The 12,303-nt window shown below is 40.9% G+C and overlaps 1 protein-coding gene across 3 annotated transcripts in view; it reads left to right on the top strand.

The window, feature by feature from the left end:
• The window catches only part of Gli3 (GLI family zinc finger 3), a 296,986-nt gene that overhangs the window by 104,049 nt on the left and 180,634 nt on the right, over positions 1–12,303 (top strand). The window lies entirely within an intron of this gene.

Raw genomic sequence — 12,303 nt, 5'->3', positions numbered from 1 at the left:
GAGCTGGGGACTCCAGCACCTTCCTCTCTTTTTCTCTGTTGCTTCCTGGGCATGTGGTAGGTATAGTAAGACGTGGGTTTGCAAGCATCATTCATTATGGAAACATACCTGCAACCCAAAGCACTTGTATATCAACACGAATTTCCTCCTACATAATTGAAACTCAGATGATTCTTTCCACAACCCCAAAATATTCATATAAAATGATTATAATATTATAATATAATACAAAATAATCAAGAAAACACAAAATATAAGGAAAAATGAGCAAAGTAACCTGCATTTACCTTTGAAAACCTTCCTACCTGGTGTCAGGGAGACAAGAGAGAGGAGGGTTACTATGTAGAAAGACTTTCATTATCATTAATGGAATCACTGCCTTCTATTGGCTCAATGGAATCTTTTTCTTTTTGTGCAATTTTAGTAAGAAATCTATCCAATGATTCTTGCTTTGCCCTCCTATTTAGGATTTCATGGAAATGTGATACTATATTGTGGTTAACAGATTCACACTGTTTAGCCTTATGTGGATGGTGCTTTTCTATAACATTTTGCACTGTTTTCTGCATTTTACATATTTCCCTAATCTTATTTGAAGTAAGGGATTCCTCTGCTTTTTTCTCTTTCTTCTCTGCAGACCAGGCCTCCTCCATAAGGCCTTGCTATTGAGAGATGATTACCCATGATCCTATAGAGGAGGGGGGAGAAGAGGGAAGAACCATTGGCTCAGTTGTGATCATGTGACATTTGGTGTGCTTGCAGTACTACTCCTATTGCAAGACATCATTTGTTTATCAAATTAAAATTTATTAAAGATGTTTGCTCATCTTGCAGAATACTTGCAGAACAAGTTAATCGCAATCCAAGGTTTGACTGTACTTGTTTTCCACCACATGGGGTCCCACCACGTTTTGTGGCTTCACCACTCACAAAGCATTGGCCAACTAATCATAGACTCTGGAATCTCTAAGACAATGAGCCAAATGTGCCTTTTCTCTTTGTAGTTGATTGTTTCAGATACTTTACTACAGTGATGGAGGGCTGACTCATAACGTCAGCTAATACTTAGTTTTGGGTTTGGACAGGCTGCTTGAAGTGTGATATTGCCTATCTTTGCAGTTGAAGCTCAAGAGCAGCTATCAATATGAAAATGAATGAGTCTGATTGTATCCAAATAAAACTGTACTATGGACACTGATATTTGAATTTAACATAATTTTATGTGTCATAAAATATTTTTTATTGTTTTTCAGCCATTAAAAATGTAAAATCCAATCTTAGGTCATATAAAAAACCAGCAGGTTAACAACCGTCCATCCAAGAGATTTGCTTGATCATTTTCAATAAATATTGCTCATGAGAAATATAGAATGGATTGTTTGGGAAAATTCAAGAATCTAATGTCATCATAGAAAAGCAAACATAGATATCTTCAAGAGAAATTTGAAGAATTGGGCATGCTTGTGTGATGAATTTTGATTTTGAATTTGACCCAAGGTTCATCAGAGAGGTGGGTGAAAGAGATTACTACAGGTCCATGGACTTTATTCTTTCCCTGATTCTGGTCACAAACCAATTTGGGTAAGAACTGAATCAAAAGGTCAACATTGAATTTAACCATTGAATTTCATTCAATTCTCTTCAAATTCAGTTTACAATCAGAATCATGGAATGAATTAAGTTCACGAACTGAGATACACTGTAATTGTAAAGATAGATAATCAAGTGGGCTCTTTCTTGCGTTCATGAAACGGGCTCTTCTCTCCTTGATTTGGTGAAGATGTAACTAGTTTGTTCCTTCAGAGGGGCATCTAGGATAAGTTGGGTGGAGTGGACTTTTGATGCTGCATTCATGTAAGGGGAAGCAGTAGCCTAGATGAATTCTATGACTTGCCGAAGGTTGAACCTTTTTAGGACCAAATCCAGACCTGGAAATTCAGGCTTCTAGCTCCCTAACCAAGACACTTCCAAGTATCTACCTTGTTTTGCATTAGACAGTCTCTAGCATTCATAATACCAGTTTATAAAGATTCCTTTCATGTACTAGTACTTCTAACCCTCAGAAAACCCCATGAAGTAAGAGGGGCAAGTTTTATCATTTGCATTTTATAGAGGAGGCAACTGACAATCTGATATATTGTACAGCAACCTGAGTTGAATGCCAATTAAGTACTAGAGGCAAATCTCTAAGCTAGGTTTTCTAACTCTTTTTATTATACTATGCTGCCTTATTATACTACATGGCCATTGATGTCATTAATACGCCAACATTTAAAAATAAATTGAAAAAGGAATAACATCCTGCTATGGTTTTAGCTCTTGGCAGTGATTTTTAAGTGGAGGTTTGTGTTACGAGAATTTTTGCTTTCAAAATACTGAGTGTGCCTCCTGTAAAAGGGTGAATGAAATTTTATATTTGGTATGTGGCCCATATAAGTTTTTATTTATTTTGGTCTTTTTTTGCTCCAATTCCTTTGGCCCAGTGGAACACTGCTGTATTTTTATGGCATATGCCATCATTAAAAGAAATTGAAAAGGCGCTTGTTAGTTTTCATATTGCATGGATGGATATACATCTGGCACTTTTAGGAAGAGTTACAATTCCTAATAGTACATTTTAAGAAGTAGTCTTGTTTTATTCTTCATTTTTAAAAGGAGAAAACTTCCTTAATTTGCTGAAATTTGATAATTACCTTTGGTTGGATAGGGCAAGTGTCTCTTTTTATGACTCTGACTTTATTGATTTATTCAACATTCCTTTCCTGCTTGAGGGAGGGGATTATACTCTTGGGCAGCGTGAGGTCTCGTTCATTTATTGTTGCTAAATAATCCAAGCAAAACTGTTTCCAAGTACAATTTTTTCCTTTTTCTATAAATGATATGCTTCTTTAACTATTGGACATATGCCCTTTTAAGAAATTACTTGGGTTTTTCATTGTTGAAGCTAGACACAAACCAGATACTCAGACTGTTTTTTGCATCTAAGCCTGCAACAGTCCCTCAGGAGACAGTGTTAAATATTCCTATGGGAAATAGCTCTTTGGAACGTGGAGACACTATCAGAAGATAACAAAGTGTGGTAGCGCAATAATGGAGAGAAATAAAGTAAAAAGAAATAATTCAGCTTAAGCATGAGAAATGTCCTTTGTCCTGCAAGATGCTAAACCTGTCCAAGCCCCAAAGTGGTAGAATAAGCAATTTCTGAATTGTTTTTCGTAACTTTGGTTTGAAGTTCACAGTTAGGTTCATTGAAGTTAAGGCCTGAAGTGGCCTTTCCTGACTGCCTTTTAGGAGCAGAGAGAACAGTGGGAGAAATGAGAATAATCTTCATGGATGCTTGCAGAGAAACACCAAGCATTTCTATCTTTTACAGGTTTTAGATTTTTCTTTGCAGGAGATACTTTGTGGGGGCCACAGGGATGAAACGTAAATTGCCATCTATGAGGAGGTCATGCCTAGTTGATGCCTCACATGAAGGATAATGTCTTAGTCTGCTCTCTGTTGCTGTAACAGGATTCTTAAGACCAAATAATTTGGGCCGGGGATTTAGCTCAGTGGCACCATACCTGCCTTGCAAGTGCTGAGTTTGATCACTGGTATAAAAATAAAAAGAGAGAGGAAAAAGAAAGAAGACTAGATAACTTATTAAAAAAAAAATGCTTATTTAGCTCACAAAGGCCAAGAGCAGGGCACTGGCATCAGCTCAGCATCTGCTGAGGACTTTCTTGCTGTGTCATACATAACCTGCAAGGCATCATCACGTGGTAACACAGAATAAGCTTGCCAGAGAGCTCACATTTTACAGCAAAGCTACTCCCACAATTACCCATTCACCCATCACCCCAAGAAATGGTTCATCCATTGATAAAGGGCAGAAGCCTCTTGATCTGATGGCCTCCTGGAGATCCTAACTCTCAACATTGCTGTGCTGGGAATCAAGTTTCCACCATGCAGACTTTTGGGGGGCGCATTGACCCCATAGCAGATGACTGACATTTGGCTTAACCCTTGTTAAGACGCAGGGCATTTACCTGAGTAAGTGGGAAATGATACTGCATACCGGACCGACCAGTGAGGACTGGGGAGGATTCACGTATCTGGAGCACTTAGAGCTCCTGGCATTAAGTAAGTACTCAATAAATATGAGCAAATTAGGGTTTCTGTTGCATTTTTCCCTTTTATGGCTTTCAGGAGTGGCCTGGTGAAGGCTGAGTTCACTAGTTTCCCAGGAGAAACATTAGAACATTTGTGGTACTGGTGTGAAAAACATTGGTGTATAGATGCGGAATAATTAAAATTATAATTGTGTGTGTGTGTGTGTTTGTGTGTGTGTGTGTGTTTGTGTGTGTGTGTTGCTGGAGACTGAACTCAGGGCCTTTGCTCTGAATTACATCTCTAGCCCTTTTTAAACAATTTTTATTTTTAGACAGAGACTTGCTGAGTCACAGAGTTGCCCAGGCTAGGTGTGAATTCGCAGTTTTCTTGTCTCAGGCTCCTAGAGTGATGGGATTACAACACCACACCCATGTGATAATTTTAAATAAGCTACAATACGAAAATCTCCATAAAGCCTATACCAATGTAGCCTATACCTATATTAATATGTGTAAAACTAGCCTACGATTTCTTCTTTTTTTTTGTACCGGGGATTGAACTCGGGTCCTTGCGCTTGCAAGGTAGGCCACCGAACCGCTGAGATAAATCCCCGGCCCAAGCCTACGATTTCTTAACTTTATCCTGTATATTTAGAAGGTAGAATAAATAATTTAAAGCAAGACTTCATATATAAACTTATGCGAGAAGTTTTCAATTTGTGTGCACTTGGATTTCTTTAGAGAATTATAATAAAGGTCACACTTCAAAAAAAATTTAAAAAATCAAACAAATTAACTTTATCTGTATTCTAAAAGGATTGGGAAATTTAAAAAAAACAAAAGGAAAGACGTAATCTATAAAAATATTTTCATGTTATTTTGGAACATTTCCTTAATTGTTTTTTTCTTTTTTAAAACTAAAATTTTTCTAATAGACAACACAGAAAATAGGGAAACAGTACAATGGATATTCATGAACCCATTATCCAGTTAAAAGTAGAATCAGTGTTCTGTCATGCTTGTTTTATTTCCCTATTGTTTTTTAACATAAGAATTTAGTTCAGAAACTTTAGAAATGATTTTGTTTTTTGTTTTTGTTTTTTTGGTCTTTTCTTCTTTCTCCAAAAACTGGAATACTTAAAGTGTTTAGAGGCTTAGTAGCTTTATGATTAAGTAGATGCTGGATTCTAATCTTAGCTTCCCTATTATCAAATTGTGATTTTGTGGACAGTTATGTCTCAGGTTTTGTGTTTGTATAATTAGGATTATAATTATAATTAGGATTATAATCATATAATTCAATCATACCATTGAATTATCTCACAAGGTGCTTACAACAGTACCTGGTACTAAGTAAAGGTCTGGGTAATGAATGTATCTCTTACTTTCCTATGTTCATTAGGATCCACAAAAGCACTATAGGTACTGACAATCATACTATTGCACTATAATAAAAAATCAGATACTTATTTTAACTTATTTTCCTTATTATAAATAACACTGTGAGGAGTATCGTTGAACATAAATCATTGTGTTTTTTTCCTTAATAATGTATCCTAGAAATCCAATTGCTTGACACACTTGGCCAATTATGGAACTATTTATACTTTCAATATTGTGTGAAAGTCACTCTCTATCTATATCCCCCCTAGGACTCAGTATTATGTCTTTTATAATTTTATTATAATGTTCCTAATTGTTCTCAAGTTGCAAGCTTTCTACCTAACATGTGTATGTTCCTTGAGGGCAAGCACCCTTAAATGGCAACTGGTCACCAGTTAGACCAGCTCCAGCCCACTACTCGCTCATTGTTATTGTTATTACTGAAATGAATTTTATTTTGTGTATTAAAGACCTACAACAGAATGCTATGGAATTCATGCAGATGGTAAAGAGTGTGGTAAAAAAAATTCACATATACATCATCTCACATAGTTACCAGTTCTGTTAGTAACTTTCCCATTGCTGGGGAAAAAAAAAATACCCCTGAGACTCAATTTAAAGGAAGATAGATATATTCTGGCTCACAACTTTTAGAGAGTTCAAGTCCATGGTTGGTTGGAGTCAAAGCAGAAATGGCATAGCAAAAGGGCACGTTGGAGGAAAGCTGCCCAACTCGCGGCAGCCAGGAAGCAGAGAAGGGAGGAGCTAGGGACAAAAAAATACACCCATCCCAGTCACATTCTAGTGACCAGCTCCAACCAGGCCCCACCTACTGACAGCACAATTGCCTCCTGAATCCAGTGTGTGAATCCATTGATGAGTACATTGTTTCCATGATCTAATCACCTTCCAAAGCCCCACTCTGACTACCTGAGACTTTGGAGGGGCATTCTAGATCTAATCCACAAATCCAATTTCTTTTTGTGGCAGGAGCAACTGGAATCTACTAATTCAATATGGTTCCACATAGAGTACAGTTTTGTAAATGTGGTCCTTATCTTATATATTAGATCTTTAGATTAATTCATCCTGTATATCTGCCACTTTGTTTCTGCTACTCTTTTTGATATAATACAGGACTGAGAATGGTTCTTAATATTTTTAAATGTGACATGTGAAAATTACATGACATCCAAATTTCAGTGTTCATAAAGTTTTATTGGAACACAGCCATGCTTGTTGGCATCCGTCTTGTCTGTAGGTGCTGTCAGCCCACACCGGCAGAGGTGAATGATTGTGAGATTTGCAAGGCCCATTCTTTAGGGCCTTGACCAAAATACAAGTCAAATGTATTTTATATTTCTTGGCACTGAGAAGGGAGGTCTGATGGCCAAGTATTTAAGTGTAGGCTTTAGTCAGATTGCCTGGGCTCCAAGTTCCACCCAGACAGAGCTGAGGGACCTGGCCAAGCCACTTTCCTTCTGTTCTGAGTAACGAGGATAAGAGCAGTGCCTCCCTATGAGGTATACCGAAGATTAGGACAGGTGAGGCACTTCTTTTCACCTCATAGGTACATGTTTTTGTCGTTAATTGATATGTGCTTAATAGATTTTAGTTGGAGGGCTTTTGAAAATGGTTGTCAGGAAGAATGAGTGGCCTGAAATTATTTGTATTTTAGAATGATAGATGAATTTGATCTCCAGTTTATTTCCTTAATTATTTTTATTGCGGCTTATCTGAAATGAATTACATTCCCCTTGGCTTCCAGACATTAAGTTCTCCTGAGTGTTTCTGGAAAGCTGGAACAAAGGTCTGCTTTCCAGTCTCACTGTGGAGGTTGCTGTTGTCGCTGTCTCTAGTCTGTCTCTGGCCTGGGGTCTGGCCCTAGCAGAGGAGAGCTGCTGCTGTGGTCAGGCCTCCTGCCTTGGGTGTGACCATGAGATTAGGTTTGGAGGTCCTTCCTCTTCCACCACAGGTAGTGTCTAAGTCATTACCTCTACTACCCGAGAGTTTTCTAAAATTGCAGACTTTTGTGGCTAACTATTTGCTGATTGCTTAGGGAAAATTGTGAAGAATCAAAAAGTAGTCTTTGCATTTGGATTTCTTAAATGCATATTTCATAGCCCAGGTCACAGTGGACAATAGCCAGAGGGGCTCTCTGTTGTGGAAACCTGAGCTGGACAGCACCTGGCCTTCATCCAGCAACTGATTCGCAGAGGCGAATCCTGCTTTACTATCCCTCAGGGTGTCATGGTGACGTCTAGCTCATTTGGGTACAACAATGGTATTATCTTGGTATTTAAATTTACTTTCCAGGTGGGTCTGATTTCTGCAACGGAGTCAGCATGGTCTGTAAAATTTTATTAAAAATATAATACCACCATATGCGCCGGCTTTCTCATTAAGTAGTCATCTAAAGACAAAAACACGCAACATAAACACACCAGCTGAAACCAGTTAAGTGTGTGTTCATTTCTGAAATTTTAAAAAAGTCGTAGAAAGGTTCAGAAATGGGACTTCACTGTGGAGGGAGAAGGGTGGGAGCCTGGGAACCATTATTTGAACGAGCTGCAGGTAAGAGCTGCTACCTACAGAGGCTTCAGGCCTTCAAGGAAAGCCAGTCTCTAAATCCTCTTGCCACTCAGGGTCTGAGCTTGAACTCCAGAGTGAGAGCATCCTGCCTATCTGAGGGTGCAGCCAGCCAGGAGGCAGCAACCAGGACTCTCTGGCCTTGTGAACAAGCTTTTCATTGTTTTCATTAAGTGGTTGACTGTGGATCTCATTATGGAATCTTAACTGCTCAGGTCTCTGTGTGCAAAGTTAGGAGAGATCCCGTAGTCCTTTGCTTAAGAAAGGCCTAAACTAGGTGGGCCTGGCTACTGCACATGCCTATAATCTCAGCACATTTTGGAAGCTGAGGCAGGAGGAGCAGAAGATTGAGCACAGCCTGGACAGCTTAGGAACTAAGCAAGAGTCTGTGTCGAAATAAATAAAAGGGCTGGGGATGAAGTTTAGTGTGGAGATCCTGGGTTCAATCTGTAGAACTTCAAACAAAACAAAACACCTCATCCCTGCAATCCCCATTAAGACAAAACAAAAACAAATGAAAACAAGCCTAAAGTGATTCTCAAACAATTCTGTGATAGGTAAGTGTTCAGAACACTGTTCTTCACTGTTAGGCATAAATGTGCTATTAAGAAGAAGGGAAGAGCTGGGGATCTAGCTCAGTGGTTCTGCTGCCTACCTTGTAAGCACAAGGATCTGAATTCAATCCCTGATGCAAAAAAAGTTAAGAAGAAGGGAGAATTTTTGACCCGCCCGGGACTTGGCTGTATACTGCATAAGTAGCAACTAGCCACTAATGGCAGGCTAGTAGAAGAAGTTTGTGACATTGCAGAATTCTTAATTAAGCAAGTGTCTACAGGATCTCATGGAAATAAGGAAGAGCTCCCCTTTCCTTTTCAAGAGAAGCACCCAGGCCACCGTGTTTGTATGTTCCCTTTCCAGGTCCCCTCAGGACAGGGCTTGCTTGTCCTGTGCTACCTTTCAGGAAGTTGAAGATAGGTTTGCACTTAAACTTAGAGGCCTGTTGGGTGTAGTGTTCTTACAGGTCTTAGAGATCTTGTCAACAATCTTCAGTGTTAGGTGTGGCTTAGGTCTCTATTCTTTGGGCTCAGGGGCCTGAGGGAAATGCACTCCAGGGAACTCCAGGCCATCCCAGGCCACAGGGGTTGTAGAGGCCTCAGGCAAGTTGGGTGTGTTACCTGTTCTTCTTGTCCTAACTTTTCCCAGAGTCTAGAGCTGCAGGCTCTGCTTGCCATCAAAGCTCTGTGCTGCAGTAGGGTAACAGCCTTTTCAGAGTTTGCATTTCAGTTTATCTGCATTCTCATCTTGCTCTCTCTCTGTCTCTGCCTGCTCCCTTCCATCCCAGGGACCTCTTCTGAAGTGTGGAGCTCTGTAAACTTAAAGCAGTCTGGGTGTGAGGTGGGAATCTAGCCTTGGGTTGAGCAGGAACCTGCTTTGGGAAACGAATCATTCCAAGAATGACCAGTGAGGTGTTGGTCCAGGTGTTATTCCATGGCAAGCCGAGCATACGAACTGCTGAACCAAGAAGGAAGTCACTCCTGTGTCTCTGATGGAGGGCATTTTCCACTTTCTCGCCTTGCATCCTAGTCAGTGAAAGTGGAAGAGGGAGCTCCCTATCACTGCCACTTTGGAGGGAGGGTTGTCACTGGCATTTCTCCCAAGCTTTCCATCCTGTGGCAGCCCTCTTGAGCTGCAGGCCTGGCCACAGGGTTTAAAGGTTGCAGACAAAGCCAGCACTCCCTCTTGATCCATCTGGGCCCCTCCCTCTGCCATCCATCATTGTCACTGGGAGATGTATGTGTGGCTGTGCGAGGGCAGCATCTGACCCCAAGGGGATGGGAAGTGCTCTTCGGAAAGGCATTGTTTGCTCATACTCATTGGGAGCCAAACTCCAGGCATTCCAGGAGCAGCCCCTAGGCTCGGGAATAACTGCAGTCTAGGTGGAGAGAGGGAATATTCTGCCCCAAAAGGCCACAGGAACTGTATTCCCCCTGCCTAGCACAATTCTGCCCTGCTCATGTGCTCAGCTCCTCAGAAGGAGATTTCCGATCTCCTTCTGGTCAAAGGCTTAGGGGGATTCTGAAGCAGAGGGGCAAGGACTTGGATTACCTGTTTTTTTTGTTCAGGGAGCATGAAAATGTAAATAACCAAAGAAATAAAAGCTAATAAGATGCAAGAAATGCATATTAGGGGAAATATGAAATAATGTCCCTTCCAAACAGAGTGGGGCAGTTGCCCCCGGAGAAAGTAGGAACTGATGCTCTGAGCCTCATGCATGACAGTGGGGCAGGGCCAGAGCTCTTTAAGCACCAAAAAACTCTAGTGTGGCACAAAAGGCACCACTGAGCCTCTGTGTGTGGAGTCTAGACAGACCAGCAGCCCAGACTGAGGCCCATGTGTGTCCCCACGCCTTGGAGGGAGAGGATGGTGATGGTGCTGGTGCAGTCGTGCCACACTGGCCCAAACTCAGCATAGATTTGTCAGTTGGGCCCTCCCTGCTCAAGTGTTTCTCAGAAGTGAGATTAGGTTGAGAGAATCTGAATAGGCAAGCGTCTAAATTTTGATAATTGCTATGCATGAAAATGTACCCCCTCCTTCCTTTCATCGGTGCACATCCAGCTTTTGCTTCAAAAACCCATCCTGGGACCAGACCTCTTGTTAACGAGACTGTGTTATTGTGGATTGGAATTTTTCTCTGCATCATGTACTCACTCGGAACATTGACTTGCTGTCTGGAACCTGCGCCTAGTACCTTGTCCGGCCACCGTCTCTCGGGGAAAGAGATCAAATGAGATGATGTCCACAGTGGTGGTAAAAGATGATTTATTAAAGAAGGGAGAGGCATTTTCTGGTGAAGAGCCAGCATTAGGCTTGTGCATATTTATTGAGCTTCAGCCCATGTTTTAGTTCTATTTCAAGGTGACTTTATTTTACCATTTGATATCAAAATTACAAGGCTTCACAAACTTGGACCTTTAGGATGGAAATAGTATTCTCTTATTAAAATCCCATTCACCCAGAAAGCCAAGTATCTACTTTTTTTCTTTCTACCCCCTTAATATTTCGTTCCCTCCTCCCCAACCCCCCTCCCGCCCTCCTTTTTTTGGCTCAGTGCAATCTGAGTGCCACTTTTCTGGGAAAGCCTGATATTCTGACTTCAGTTTTGTAATTTAATGATGGAGAATTTCCTTAGTAAACCAAATTTAGAGTCCTAGAATGCTTATCTCATATCCAGACCTTGAACATAAAAGGCATTTTCTACCCACAATTGTTCATTTAATGAGCGATTGCAGAGTGCAGGCCGGTTGAGGGATTGAGCTATATGCACTATTATTGCAAGAAGTATTCCGAAATACCAGAAATAGGACGTAAGCTCTGATCAGGGAGACTACGAGCACAATTACCTTCTTTTCAAATCCTTCTGTGACACTGCGGGAGGAAAAAGGACTTTGAAACTTGAAAGGAAAGAGCTTGCTTTCAACCTCAAAAGCTAGGAGGAAGGGCTCTGAAATTTGCTCAGAATTCCCAATTCACCATTAGCCTGTTTCTTCCTTTGGCCTCCAGGCATTCTCCGCTTTTTGAAAAGATGTTAAGAAATTCAGTCACAATAGAGAGCCTAGTTTTGAACATGTTTCACTCGGTCCATTGAGGTCTGGGCTCCAGCCTTTGTGCGGGGTGAATTGAGCTGAGAGGCTAGCTGGTTGGAGAGAGGCGAATGAGGAGTCGCTGTTGCAGTCGCAAATTCTGGCAGAGAGAAAAAAAAAAAAAAGCAACTCACCCCTTCCTTTATTTTACAATATGCATTCCTGTGCAGTCCTGCTAGTGGCAATATGTGGGACTCAGCCTGTCCCTAAGTCAATACAGAGTACTTGGTTTATAGCAACTCTTGTGAAGTTTGTCTTGTAATTGAAGCTGCTGTTGACCTTGCTTGGGGACCATTTGTAGAACCGTTTATTTAGCATAAACTGAAATAATAAACCCTCCTTCTCTGGGGCTGATTGTGATAGGGTGACATTAGTTTGATTTAATGATTAGCCGCCTGACCCTTCTGCTGGAGAGAGCTGCTTGAATAGGGAGAGTTCACTTCGAAGCGCTCGCAAAGAATACTAATGAGCTTGTTAAATTTAGCATGGCTCCAACCACTTTTAATTCCTCTAATGGGAGCCTGGGAGGAGAGGGAGAGGCAGAGGCAGAGGCAGAGGCAGAGGCAGAGAGAGAGAGAGGGAGAGAGAGAGAGAGA

This window comes from Fukomys damarensis, unplaced genomic scaffold (genome assembly GCF_012274545.1).
Source record: "Fukomys damarensis isolate Sample0158 unplaced genomic scaffold, DMR_v1.0_HiC HiC_scaffold_17, whole genome shotgun sequence".
Taxonomy (NCBI): Eukaryota; Metazoa; Chordata; class Mammalia; order Rodentia; family Bathyergidae; genus Fukomys; species Fukomys damarensis.
The sequence above is the reverse complement of the archived record's forward strand: the minus strand, read 5'-3'. Positions and strand labels throughout refer to the sequence as shown.